General features: G+C 37.1%; 1 pseudogene; it reads left to right on the top strand.

Moving 5' to 3' along the window:
- Positions 1-2116: 2116 nt before the first annotated feature.
- Positions 2117-10497, top strand: LOC149559058 (uncharacterized; annotated as a pseudogene).
- Positions 10498-12795: the final 2298 nt, after the last annotated feature.

Here is a 12795-nt window from a genome sequence, read left to right as displayed (position 1 = left end):
GATGCATTTATAAAACATAAAATAAAGAGTGTGACATTAAGATGAAATTGATCTTTAAAAAATTAATCCAAGAGAAAGTATATTACTCGGAATCTTACAAACAACTGTAGGCCCCAATTTTCCTAATCTATTTATTCCTCCCCAATTCCATTAAAATTCATTCTATGCAATTGCTTGCCTTTTTGTGTTTCCCCTGCCTTAGTTTGGTCTGTTGGAAGTATCAGGGTTCTGAGGGGGGTGAATTAGAACACTATTAAATTATTTCAAAATCTGATTTCAGTAATTTTAATTCACAATTTACAGCAGTGGAGAAATCAAATACTGAAATGTAAACATACAGAATAATATCAACTCATAGAAAGAAGAGACACCAATTTTGTGCCGAGGGGAAAACCTTTGAAAATCTTCACAATTTCGTCATAGGAAGAAAAAACCACTCCATGAACCTATGTTTTTTATTGAGTTCCAACTCTTTTACAATCAACGGCTTCTACTGCTCAGGGTATTTAACCCTTTTATCAGTGTTGTAATTACAACCTTATACACACATATAAATGTGTATGTATGACATCTATACATGCATACAAGTTTATAATAAGACTTTTCAGTCTTTACAAACTGTTCTGAAATATAAGTCTTCTTTCTTCTTTTTCCAATTCATGCCATTTAATTTACAAATGATCTCTATATTTATAGAGATAAAATTCGAAACTGATAAGTTACATGAACCTAACTGAACCAGTTAGGATTAATCAAAAATTTCCTTTTAAAAAATGATGTTTGAGAAACTAACTTCAAAATAGTTATAGTTTCAGATTTGTTCCTGTCTCAAAAACCTTCCAAACTGAGTAAGGGTCTTTTATGATAGAGATCTTAAAGAAAGCCATTTTACAATCCAATGTTATATAACTGAAACTGCCTGCTAGTTTTTCTTTTGTTTTGAACAAAAGTAGTGCATATAATATTCTGGGTTTAATACCCACAAAAATTTATTCAACCTTCATGAGAAACTGTTCATGCATATTTCCCTTAAAAATTTTTTAGAACCTGCTACGATGAAGAAGGTTTTCATTTTTTCTTTATTTCTCATTTCATTTTTTTTTTTTTGTTCAGTTTACAGTCCCCCTTTTATTATGAAAATCATTTAGGGTTTTAAGAAATGTACTAACTGATTTTCGTTTGAATCTTAGCAGTGACCCGACAAAAAAAACTTCTTTGCTCTCTCCCTTTTAAGAAAAAAATTCCTTTTTGCCAAACACAAATATTTTACAGCCCAATTCTTTTTAAGAAAAATCTTTTTAACAGATAGACTTTGATCAAACTTGTGTTTTTTGAATCTCAAGATTTTCTAAAAGAAAAAAAGCTGAAACAGGAATACCTATCATGTTATTCCTTTCTTATTTCCTATAAAATATTGCATTTTTATTGTGCCATACCTAAAATCTGTCAACACAACATTTACCTGCAAACCCTTGTTCGTTTGCCTCTGAAAAACATCATTCTTTTGAAGATACTTGTTCCTCTTCAAGAGCAACTTTTCCCAAATTTGAAATAAATCCCTCTCTCGAGCATGCACATAAAAGAATGCACATGAGTATGTATAAAACATCAAAATTTCTTTATGCTTTTCAGACTTAAGTCAATGTTATGCAAACCTTTTTAAGAAAGAAGCGAATCGCCTCCTCAACCAAAAACTTCCATACACACCACATGAAATTTTTGCAGAGAAAAAGATTATAGTTGACAGAGAACAATGGAGCAAAAACCAGTTCTCATAGTTTAGAACAACACCCACAACCTTAAGTGATTTTAACCTCTATTTGAAATCCACCATAGAAAAAATGGACATATGGCGAAAGCCTTTCATGTTATGCAGGTTTCCTTAAATGCCCCTGTACCGTTAGTGACAGCAAGTGCCACGTTATACCTGCCATGTTACAAAAGTGCCGCCAAAACACAAGAAACTGACTTTATTAAATTTTGCCTTATTCCCAACATTCAATGCATCTGTCGATAATTATAAAATCTTTGTTTTTTCCACCTTGATGTTAAAATATTTTGCCAACACTAGTTGCCACCTTTTTAAAAATAGACATCGTGGTCAACATGGTCTACCATGGCTGCCCCTTTGTTGGTACTGTCAATGCTTTCCATGTTTTTAATTCCTGCTCTTGGTCATTCTTCCATTAATCTCTCTCATCATCATCAGCAGTAGCAACAAGAAGTTCTCTTGCAATTCAAAGCTGCCATTACCAACAGTGACACTTCTCTGCCCGACTAGACTCCCCTTCACCACTTTTGCAACTAGACTGGCATCTCCTATCATTCCAAATCCCACTCTGTCAGTGCCATCCATTTAACGCAAAAGAGTTTATATGGTACCATTTCACCTGTGCTGGGGAATCTCTCCTTTCTTCGAACCATAGACCCCTCCTTGAATACCCTCACCGGTACAATTCCACCTCAACTCGACCAACTCCCAAATCTGTGGACACTCTGGCTGAACAACAAGCAATTGCAAGGAATCATTCCGCCCACTCTCTCCTCTTTCCGTAGTTTCCAAATTCTGATACCCTCGTATAACCAGCTGAATGGAAGCATTCTGCCTGAGCTCAGCCTTCTCTCAAGTTTGAAGTACCTCCACTTGGCCGGTAACAGTCTCACGGGCACCATTCCCAGCTCTTTAGGAAATCTCACTGCCTTAGTTAGACTGGAATTGGCCAGAAATAACTTGTCGAGCACCATTCCTAGCTATGTAGGAAATTTTTCCACCTTGACTTATCTTAGTTTGTCAGAAAACAATCTCCAAGGTCCTATTCCATGGGAAATTGGTACCAAGCTCTCCAATTTGGCGATTCTTAGGTTATGGGGAAATTAGCTTAGTGGAAACATCCCAAACTCCTTGCTAAATTGTTCCCTTCTTGAAGAGATTTCTTTAGGTAATAATCAGCTCGCTGGAATAGATCCAAAGGAGCTAAGTGAGTTGAATCATCTCACCAAGCTTTACCTACACCACAATCAACTTGTTAGTGATATCAGTAACACATTGGCCTTCATCACTACTCTCACAAATTGCTCCCACTTGCAAATAATAGACATTGGAAATAACCATTTCACTGGTATTTTGCCCCCATCCATTGGTCAACTGTCCTCCACTCTCAATATCATAAATTTAGAAGTCGGCATGATAAGTGTAAGCATACCCCCAGAGATGGTCAATCTGACAAACTTGACTACATTAAGTTTAGCCGGTAATCTTTTCAGTGCCAATATTCCATTTGGAATTCAAATATTTTGTGAGTTGGAAAGATTGAGTTTTGGTGGGAATAATTTAGAAGGAAGCATTCCAAGCGAGATAGGTCAAATTCAACATCTTGGACTCTTAGATCTTAGTCACAATCAGTTATCTGGAAATATACGAGATGCTCTTTGTAGCTCCCAGCAGCTAAGACAGCTATATCTTCAGCACAAAAAATTATCAGGGAATATCCCTGTTGGTTTGAAAGGATGTCAGAATTTGGAGCTCATTGACTTACCTCACAATAAACTAGGGGGAACCATACCCCGTGAATTCCTTGCTAGCCTTCAAAACCTGCAATTTTACCTTAATCTTTCATGGAATTCTCTGGAAGGCCCGCTACCACAATAGATAAGTGAAATTGTGATGGCTCAAGTGATAGATATTTTTGGAAATCAACTTACTGGGGTTATTCCTATTTTTGTAGGAGACTGCACAGCATTAGAGGGTCTAAATCTGTCCCACAACGTCTTTGAAGGTCCAATACCGAGCTCACTCTCCAAATTAAAAAATATCCAAGAGGTGGATCTTTCTTTCAATAATTAGTTAGGGCAGATTACAAAAGCAGTGTTGTTTCCAAAAAAAACTGTTGTCACATTGTTTAAGGGGGACCCTGCCATGTGTGGCCCAAAAAATTATTCCTCATCTCCATGCCTAAATCAAACCCAGGGAAAACATTCCTTGCTCAAAAAAATAGTCTTATCAGTCATCGGAATCATTGCATTTGTAATATGCCTATTCCTTCTACGAGTGCTAAGGAGGCATAAGTTTTCAAAGCAACTAGTCCATCCCTCAAGCTTTATTTTTCAAAGGCTCCACTTGTTAATTATTGTTAGTTGGACAACTGTTATTTCTGACCTAGAAATAGAAGTAGTATTTATGGGTAGCTTGGATAGCTATTTGTCCTTATCTATGTATAGCATCATTAGTTATGGGTAGTTTGGACAGCTGTTTGTCCACTTGCCGAGAATTAGTAAATGGTTATTGCAAAGATAATTATTTACTAATTTTAGTGATTCCCTTTTGGAGAAGGATTTTGCAGTGATAGCAAATTGTCTTGTAGTGTTAGCAAGGGCGCAGTGTTAGCGTAGGGATAGTAGTGGGGAATATCAATGGGAGAAATTAGGAGGTTGTCGAAGTTCTGCCAGTGAGAGGCAAGGAATTTTGTATCTCTTGATTTGCTAAAGTTTAATATAATTCCTCATATGTTGAACTGGTTTTCCTTTAGGGGTTTTCTTAGAGACAATTTGTCCGAAAATATTGTGTTCATTGTGTTGTTCATTTCATTCCGTATTATATAAGTGAAGTTGCAGTTGTGTTATTTTTCAATATTAGCTAGAAATTTGTTTTCAGCAGTTTAATAATCGTTTACGATAGGAGATTAATAATTAGTGACTGCAATAGTTGATTTTTCACATGGTATCAGAGCATTGTTAAGGGTAGAAGAGTTTTTCCCTAGGAAAGAAATTTTGATCTCTTTAGATTTATTATTGCTTTAAACCCTTGAGATGGCTTCAGCTGGTTTGAGAGATCAAGATAGATTGGATGATGCCTCAAATTTTGGTGTTTGGAAGGCCAGAACTTCTTTATTGTTGGAAGAGAATGGTATCAAGGATTATGCTACCAGTGTTGTACTTGTACCAACGGATGCAACATAGCTTGCAACATATAGGAAGGACGATGCCAAGGCGAGGAGGATAATCCTTGATGGTGTCAAGGATCATATTGCTCCACATATCTCGGAGCTAGATACAACGAAGAAGATGTGGGATGCCATTCTGAATCTATACTAGAATGCTACCACCAACAGGAAGTTGATTCTCAGAGAGAAGCTAAAGAATAGATGGATGAATCAGGGAGAAGACGTCACAAGTTACCTCACTAGGCTCAGACTTGTCAAGGATGAGTTAGCAGTTGTTGGAGATAGCCCTAGTGATGATGAGCTAGTGAGAATAGCCCTAAATGGGTTTACTAAACAATGGAGTGTCTTTGTTCAAGTTGTCAGTGGACGAGATACTTTACCGAGTTGGGATCAACTATGAACTGAATTCACTCAGGAGGAGTTTAGACTAAGTCTTGTCAATGGGGCCAACAAGAGTCAGAAAATTGAGGTGGAACAAGAGAACATTGCCCTAGTGGGTAAAGGTAAAGCAAAGAAGGGATATAGCAAAGGATTGAATTCACAAAACGAAAAGAAGAAGAAGGACCTTTCTAAGGTCAAGTGCTTTGGATGTCACGAGTTTGGCCACTGTGTTGATGATTTCTTAGAGAGGAAGAAGGGTAAGAAGCAGGTGGCAGCTTCAGCAAGTGCGGAAGAACTCTCAAGTAGAATGGAAGATGAGTTTGCACTCATAGCTTGTATGGTTAGCTCAACCTCACAGTGTGTTTTGTATATAGATAGTGGGGCACCATTTCATATGACAGGAGTTAGAGAGTACTTCTCCAGTTACAAGGAGGAGGACACCAACATCCAGATTTCTATGGGGAACTTGTCCAAACTCAACCCTGTTGGGAAATGGACTGTTCAATTTCAGAGGGAGAATGGAAAGATAATTCCACTTCATGATGTGTTATATGTGCCAGGCTTAGGTATGAATTTGATTTCTGCATCTGTTCTTCAGGATAGGGGGTATAATGTACTCTTTAGAGGGACGAATGTGTTGATTAAGCACAAGAATTGGAAATCACTCATAACTATTGGAGTTAGGAGTGGTCACCTTTATAGATTGCAACTTGATACTCCTAAGGCACTCATGAGCAACAGTAATCCTAGAGATCTTGGAGAGCTATGGCATAGGAGGATGGGCCATATTCTTCATGAAGCACTTAGATTGCTTCGTGAGACAGTGACAAGTGTTCCAGAGGTGAGCACAGAACATGACAATGTATGTAAGGGATGTGTGTTGGGGAAGTTTGTGAAAGCATTTTTTCCAAGGAGTGACACCAGATCTAAGGGTGTTCTTGATCTAGTACATTCAGATGTTTGTGGACCAATGTCAACGAAATCTCTCAGAGGATATGAGTACTATGTTACTTTTATTGATGATTTCTCTAGAAAGACCTGGATATACTTCTTGAAGACTAAGGTTGAGGTTTTTAGTCGATTCCAAGAGTTCAAGGCTCTTGTGGAGAACTTGATAGGAAAGAAGATAAAGGTTCTTCGGTCAGACAATGGAGGCGAGTACAAAGGAAATGTCTTTCAGGAGTTCTGCACCAGAGAAGGAACCAAGAGAGAATGGATTGTTCCTTACAATCCACAGCAGAATGGAATTGCTAAGAGGAAGAACCGTTCTATATCGAAGGTAGCAAGAGCTATGCTACATGACCAGGACATGCCCCGTTACTTATGGGTAGAAGCATGTAATACAGTAGTCTACATTCAGAATAGAGTTCCACACAAGGTGCTAGGGAAGATGACACCAGAGGAGGCTTTCACAGGGAAGAAGCTAGATGTTAGTCACTTCAGGATATTCAAAAGTTTGGCATATTGCCATATTCCTCGAGATACACGTACAAAGTTAGATCAGACTGCAGAGAGGGGGTACTTTGTTGGGTATAGTGAGACCTCAAAGGCATACAAGATTTTCATTTTGGGGACTAAAAGAATATTGTCAGACGAGATGTCAAGTTCATGGAGGACAAGGCATTTAGGAGATCCAGAGATTTTCCAGCAGATGATCAGAGTGAGCAGCCAACAGAAGCTCCAAGACCAAGTCAAGAGCAACAAAGCTCAAGTACAGTTACCAGTACGAGTGTAGACTTAGTTAGTGAAGATTCACAGAGTATGGAGCAACAGGTGCAATAGGAAATGCATCTGGAAGACTTAGAGGTTGACATTTCATCCTCTACAGTTGGCAGCGGGAACCATGTGGTTCCAGATACATAAAGGGATACTCAAGGGTTTGTGGGAGCTCCTAGGAAGAGTACTAGACATCGAAGACAACTAGCCAAGTTCAATGACTATGTGGCATTAGTTAGTCAGTTGGTAGATAGTGAGCCTTCTAGCTATCAGGAAGCTATAGAACATCAGGTATGGCAAGATGCTATGGTCGAGGAATATTCTTCAATAATGCAGAATGATGTGTGGGAGGTAGTACCTAGACCAACAAATAGGGTTGTAGTTGGATCATGTTGGATCTATAAGATAAAGCACGGTGCAGATGGTAGCATCGAGAAATACAAGGCGAGGTTCGTGGCAAAGGGGTTCTCTCAGAAGGAGGGAATAGACTATGAGGAGACATTTGCTCCAGTTGCTAGGTATACTTCTATACGAGCTGTAATCTCACTTGCAACACAGATGGGATGGAAAATCCATCAAATGGATGTCAAGACAACATTCCTTAATGGTGAGTTGAAGGAAGAGTTATACATAGAACAACCAGAAGGCTTTGTAGCACACAACAAAGAGACCCATGTGTGCAGATTGAAGAAAGCATTGTACAGACTCAAGCAGGCCCCTAGAGCGTGGTATGAGCACATTGATACATACTTGGAGAAAATAAGCTTTGTGAAGAGTGAAGCAGATGCTAACCTCTACTACTTGATGGTTGGGGGTGAGATTCTCATTCTTGTTCTTTATGTGGATGACCTATTTCTTACAGGTTCACTAGGGCTCATAGTGGATTGCAAGAGGAACCTTGCAAAAGAGTTCGAGATGAAGGATTTAGGACTTATGCACTACTTTCTAGGCATGGAAGTGTGGTAGACAGATGGGGAGATTTTCCTTGGTCAAGGGAAATATTGCATTGAAATCTTGAAGAAATTTGGGATGGAGGATTGCAAAGCCATGTCTACACCCATGATCACGAATTGGAGGAAGGTAGATACAACTAAGGAGAAAGATGTAGATCCCACTTTATATAGACAGTTGATTGGTTCGCTTATGTATTTGGTCAACACTAGACCAGATATAGCATTTGAAGTAAACTCTCTTAGCTAGTTCATGGTTGAACCAAAGAGAATGCATTGGATAGCGACTAAGCATGTGCTACGTTACTTGCATGGTACAGTCGAGTATGGGATCAGATATGTTCAAGGTGAAGGTATCAGGTTGATAGGCTATACTGACGCAGATTGGGTAGGAAGTACAATAGACAAAAGGAGCATTTCAGTGTGTTGTTTCAGTTTGGGGTCAAGAGTTGTATCTTGGTTCAGCAAGAAGCAAAATTATGTGGCTCTAAGTTTAGCAGAATCAGAATACATAGCAGCTAGCATGGCGACATGTGAAGCTATATGGCTTTGGAAGTTGTTAGTAGCCTTGTTTGATCAGAAGGTTGAGACTACAGTATCATATTGTGACAATCAGAGTTGCATCAAGTTGTCATGCAGAACAACCTCCTCGCTAAGAGGGAGTGTTAATTATTGTTAGTTGGACAGCTGCTATTTCTGATCTAGAAATAGCAGTAGTATATATGGGTAGCTTGGACAGTTGTTCATCCTTACCTATGTATAATAACATTAGTTATGGGTAGTTTGGACAGTTGTTTGTCCACTTGCCGAGAATTAGTAAATGGTTATTGCAAGGATAATTATTTACTAATTTTAGTGATTCTCTTTTGGACACCTTGCAACCAATTCTATTATTGGCTGTCGCGTTGTCTTAATCTTAGCTGTTGGTTTGATTTAATCTCGGTCATTGGTTTTTCCAATAGGGTAGTATAAAAAGGGGTCGTGGGTGATTTGGAGATACAAGTTTTGGAGAAACATTTTGCAGTGATAGCAAATTGTCTTGCAGTGTTAGCAAGGGCGTAGTGTTAGCGTGGGGATAGCAGTGGGGAATATCAGCGGGAGAAATTAGGAGGTTGTCGGAGTTCTACTAGTGAGAGGCAAGGAATTTTGTATCTCTTGATTTGCTGAAGTTTAATATAATTTCTTATCTATAGAACTAGTTTTCCCTTAGGGGTTTTTCTAGGGACAATTTGTCCGAAAATATTGTGTTCATTGTGTTGTTCATTTCTTTCCGTATTATATAAGTGAAGTTGCAGTTGTGTTATTTTTTAATATTAGCTAGAAATTTGTTTTCAACAGTTTAATAATCGTTTACGATAGGAGATTAATAATCGGTGACTGTAATAGTTGATTTTTCACACCACTATCAAAAATTCTCTTATCAAGATCTTGTCATTGCAACATCTGAATTTGATGAATCAAACTTGCTTTGAATTGGTAGCTTTGGATCTCTCTACAAAGGCATTTTAAGAGATGGTAAAATAGTTGCTATCAAAGCTCTTAATTTGCAAAATGAAGAAGCTGATAAAAGTTTTAACACAGAATATAGTTTATTAGGGAGGATTAGGCATCATTACCTAATCAAAGTCTTAAGTGCATTTTTCTGCCCTGATTTGAAAGGTTTGGTTCTTGAATTTGATTCCAATAGGAACCTAGAAAGACATTTGCACCCTCATAGAGATGATGAGGGTTTTTGTAAATTAGGATTGAACAACTGTTTGAGCATTGTTGTAGATGTAGCCCATGGCTTGGAATACCTACATCATGATTGCCCTCTTCAAATTGTGCACTGTGATTTAAAACCCAAAAATGTTCTCTTGGATGCCAACATGACAACCCTTGTCACTAATTTTGGTATATCTCATTTAATTGCTGCTCCAAACTCCAGAGATTCACCAAGTACAACAACATTTGCACTCAGAGGATCCATTGGTTATATTGCTCCAGGTAATGTTTTAAAGTAATCTTAATATTGACATTATGATTTTTCCTTTATTAGCTTTGTAATAATTTCATGAATAAAATTGATTGCAGAGTATGGACTGGGAGGGAGTGTTTCTACACAGGGAGATGTTTGCAGTTATGGAATTCTGATATTAGAGATGGTCACAAGGAAGAGGCCAAGTGATGAGATGTTCATGGGAGACATGAGCTCGCACAATTGGGTCAAGTTGGCTTTTCCAAACAGAGTGGTAAAAATTGTGGATAGCGAGCTATTGAGAGATGGGAGTGAAAACACGGATGACAATAACTTTCTTCTATCTTTCATTCATATTGATTTTCTCTGCAGTAACGAATCACTAGGAGAATGACCTTCCCTAAGAGATGTAGCTAAATCCTTGGAGAGCCTGAAGAAATCTTCAATGAGAGGTGTAGTTGCTTCCAATTTGACAGCTACCATATAGGAACTGCTGGAGAAGACCAATCCCACAAGAACATTGGCATCTGACAGTCAAAGCTCTACATTTTAGATGTTTATAACTTCCATTAAGAAACTTTAGTCCTTTATGTTTTGTAGTTTCAAGTTTAACTTCCATCACAAGCTAGTCTTCTCTCTTGACAAATCTAGATTGAGTTATATTCTAGTTCTTTGTGCTTGTAAATTGTTCCAATTCACATTTGTAGAATTTGAGAAATTATGATGCTATCAATTTAATCTTATTTGGATGGTGTAACATATTGTCCTATTTATAGGACTTCCTCCCATAATGTGCCAGATTTTAAAAGAATTGTTTTCCTTTCGTTCCCAAATATTCATTACTCTCCAAGCTCAAAATTGATGCAGGGCATCTATGTGGCAAGGAAAAATTCAAATTTTCCTTCCCTCATGCGTTAGGAAATTAAATAATCATGTTGCAAGAATCTAAAATTAGTAAATCTGCAATGGTATGATCAGTTATGCATGGGAGAGGGGAGGGGACTTTCAGGAAGCCTTCAACATCTTGTGCATAGCATCTTTTGGGGTGGAGTTGCATGAGTTCTAATGGTTTTTGTTTCTAGGAGGCTGAGGTAGCCTAGCACTTGGAGGAAGAGATCTTTGGTTGTTCAATAATAAATTGATAAGATGGTACAAACTAATCTTAAATACATTTTAATTCCTTCTTCTTTTTAACAAAAATATATTATTAACAATACATTTTTAAAAATTATTTTCTTATTTTAAAAAGATGTGTATCCTAACATGAAAATTTGATCACATGTTTGCAAATTATTGAACAACCTAAAATTTTAAAAAATAAACACTTTGAATGACAAGTTGTTTGAAAAATGATATAAACAAATCTTAAACACATTTTAATTTTATCAATTTATTTTACAAATACATTATATTAATAATAATAATAACAACATTCCTTAAAAATGTTCTAATAATGTCATAGTTAAAAAAAAGGAATCCTAATGTCACAATTCAATTGATATATGTTTTGATTAATCAAAAATATATTAACTAATAATTTAATCATAATATAAAATTTGAAACCAGCCTATTCCTTTACTATGAATTCTTTGGATAGAATGAATCTATTTGATTACTCATCTAAGACTTTTATGTGAATACTTTCTCGACATATCTTATTAGTTCCTGCCAAATCATGGTAGAGAACTTTTGCCTAGGCTATTACATAAACTGTTATTAACATTTTTAAATATAACCAATGAAATTGTATTGTTTTCTAGCATGTATGGTAATATGCACTGTCCTCTATGAGAACAAGCTCGATATTTATCTGTCCTCTAACTAATTTTAGTGGTCTCACATTTTTTATGACCAACTTGTAGGCTAACACAACTATCTATGCACAAAAAAATGCGATTACCAAAATGACCTTGTTGGGACTAGCACTTTGGCGAGTGACAACACAAGTTGGTGTATTGGCAAGAGTGTTGACATTATGTTGTATATGTCATTAGTGACAACACTCATTCAATTCTCAATGGCTACCAAGCTCATCACTCAGTCCATAGTTTATACTGAGCATTCAGTGGTTACCTTGTACATTTAGCAGTTCAACAGTGTATACTGAGCTTATAGTGTTCACTGAACAGATAGTGGTTACTGAGCTTCATAGTGTCTATTGAGTTATTAGTTTGCGTAATATGAGTCTATTTTTACCAAGTGATGGATGTGTAGTGTTTACCGAGTGACAGTAAGGTAAACAAAGGATTCAGTATTTACCGAGTGTCACTATATCTAACGAGTCTTCAATGGTTGCTGAGTTCCAAGCTATGTTGTGTGATTAGTATGGACCGAGCTTCTACTTCTACCGAGTGCATGATCATGCCGAGTAATGTAGTGGACGCCGAGTATCAGAAGGTCACCAAGTCAACTTGAAGAACTCAAGTTTTCTATTGTTTGGCCAACTCAGTAATATTTTGTTTACTTGTGTTTTAGCCAAACTTGCAATTGTAATTATTGAAATGGTATGTATGTAATGTATTGCACCATTTGCATAATATAATCATGAGTATGTTAAGGAATGGACATATAATATTTTGAGAAGAGTGAATGCAAATTAGTAGCAGAATAGAGTATTCAACAAGGTCATTAAGGAGTAGCAAAGGCATATTAGTCACAAGAGGTGATCTGTACTTCATCTATTCAGCAGTCAAGTTGTAAGTCAGATCCACTATTTCATCCTGATAGGTGAATCAGTTTTCCAAATCTTTTAACAGGGTAGACTTAACAATCTTTGTGCAAATCTCCTAATAGAGTGCATACTTCATTGTATATTTTTAAAACCTCTAACAAGGTGGATCTAGTAGTCCAA

The sequence above is a fragment of the Cupressus sempervirens genome, chromosome 5, assembly GCF_028749045.1.
Source record: "Cupressus sempervirens isolate cs-2001-9-10 chromosome 5, ASM2874904v1, whole genome shotgun sequence".
In the NCBI taxonomy this organism is placed as follows: Eukaryota; Viridiplantae; Streptophyta; class Pinopsida; order Cupressales; family Cupressaceae; genus Cupressus; species Cupressus sempervirens.
This window is presented reverse-complemented; position numbering and strand designations above follow the sequence as displayed.